General features: G+C 43.6%; 1 pseudogene; it reads left to right on the top strand.

Moving 5' to 3' along the window:
• Positions 1-1,522: 1,522 nt before the first annotated feature.
• Positions 1,523-1,831, top strand: LOC103751947 (annotated as a pseudogene).
• The last annotated feature ends 357 nt before the right edge of the window (positions 1,832-2,188 follow it).

The following is a 2,188-nucleotide window of genomic DNA, read 5'->3' as shown; positions in this document are numbered from 1 at the left end:
TGCACCATATTCAAACAGGAGACCATGGACTTCCCAGCAAAGGGTGTCTCACTAGACTAGGAACTCTCTTTCCAAACAACAGAGCATAAAATAAAACAAACAAAAAACATGCCTTTAATCTCAGCACTCCAGAGGCAGGCCACCTGGGACTACAGAGAGATCCTGTCTCAACAAAACAAAATAAGAAAGATTTATGTGTGGAAATGGAGACTTTCTTTCTTCCTTCCTTCCTTCCTTCCTTCCTTCCTTCCTTCCTTCCTTCCTTCCTTTCTTTCTTTCTTTCTCTCTGTCTTGCTCGCTCACTCGCTCTCTGGCTCAATGATTAAGAGTGCATACTACATGCCCTCTTCTGGCCTCCACAGGCATTGTACACACATGATATACTTACATACATGCAGGGGAAACATCCATATACATAAAATAAAAATTTCAAAAACAAAACGAACAACAACAAAAGGAAGTAGCAAGCACTTGCTTTGAGACAGTCTTGTCATGTAGCCTAGGTAGGATACTTACTTTGTATCCAAAGTTAGCACTGAATTCCTCATCCTCTGGATTTCACCTCCAAGTGCTGGTATTATAGGCATGCACCATCTTGCCACGGTAATTACCAGGATTTAAAGCCAGTGTGTGAGAGACAGGCTTAAGGAGTCTCAGACTGGGGCAAGAGTTGGCTCAGTGGTTAAGATCACTGGCTGCTCTTGCAGAGGACCGGGGTTCGATTCCAGTACCCACATGGCACCTAACAACTGTCCATAACTCCAATTCCAGGAGAATCTGACACCACCTTCTGACCCCCACAGGTACTGCATGGCACCAGTGCACTAACACACATGCAGGCAATACACTCATACACATAAAATTTAAAAAAAGAGTTTCAGTCAAGCATGGGGGCACAAGCCTGTAGTCCCAGCACTCAGGAGGGAGAGGCAGGCAGATCTCTGTGAGTTCAAGGCCAGTCTGGTCTACATAGTGAGTTCCAGGCCAGCTGGGGCTACAGGGAGAACCTGTTTCAAAAAGACCAAAAAAAAAAAAAAAAAAAAAAAGAGAGAGAGAGCCTCAGACTGGAAGAGGTAGAAGTGGGGGAGACTAATTACAAGGCCGCTGGAGTAGTTCATATGAAAAATTATTGTTGCCTTGCTGGGCCTGGTGGCACAGGCCTGTAGTTCCAGCTACTTAAGAGGCTAAGGGAGGAGGATCATGAACTCAAGGCCAGCCTTGATAACTTACTGATAACCTATCCTTAAAACAAAAAGTAAAAACAAAACAAAAACTTCTGAGGATGGGTAGCAAAATGGCTTAGTGCGTAAAGGTGCTTACTACCAAGACTGACAATCTGGGTTTGATCCCCAGAACCCACACGGAGGAAGGAGAGAACCAACTCCTTCAGGTTCTCCTCTTACTACACAGGTACATCATGGCACACGTGCACCCACCCCCACACACATACACACACACCACAAATAAATATAATTTAAAAATGACAGGAACGAAAGGTGAGAAAGGGCACAGGGTTTGAAACATGGCGGACGACGGGGATCAGCAACAGATTAACAATACAGTAGAGGAACCCCTGAACCTCACCAAGCTCAGCCTGGATGAGTGAATTTATGTGAAGATGAGAAACGACTGAGAGCTTCAAGGCAGATTACATGCTTATGACCAGCATTTAAATATGATCCTGGGAGATGTAGAAGAAACTCTGACTACGATTGAGATTGATGAAGAGACATATGAAGAGATGTACAAGTCAACAAAATGGAATATCCCCATGCTCTTTGTCCAGGGAGACGGTGTTGTTCTGGTTGCCCCTCCGCTGAGAGTTGGCTGAGACAAAGAATTGAGCATGTGTAGGAAACTGGAGATGTACAATTGCCTCTTCGAATCTACAAAGAGAGAAGCCTGCACACATTTTGATAGTAACAGTTGACCTAAGGATTTTCCACCCTGAAAAACTTCAAAAATTTGCAAGTAACTCACAACTTTTTAAGCTAAATGTCATTTTTAGTTTTCCTCAGCCCTCCAGTAAATCTAAGCCCACAGTGCCCTTTTTCAGGAGTTGGTTTGCCCCGTTGTTCTTGCAGTTAGTTTCGGATGGTTTTTCTTTAAATTGAATTTGAAGTTTCTTTTTATTTAAAAGAAATGATAGGAACAAGCACAAAAAGATCTGGGGAACAGGAAGACCTGG

The sequence above is a fragment of the Nannospalax galili genome, unplaced genomic scaffold, assembly GCF_000622305.1.
Source record: "Nannospalax galili isolate Female #2095 unplaced genomic scaffold, S.galili_v1.0 scaffold747, whole genome shotgun sequence".
Taxonomy (NCBI): Eukaryota; Metazoa; Chordata; class Mammalia; order Rodentia; family Spalacidae; genus Nannospalax; species Nannospalax galili.
This window is presented reverse-complemented; position numbering and strand designations above follow the sequence as displayed.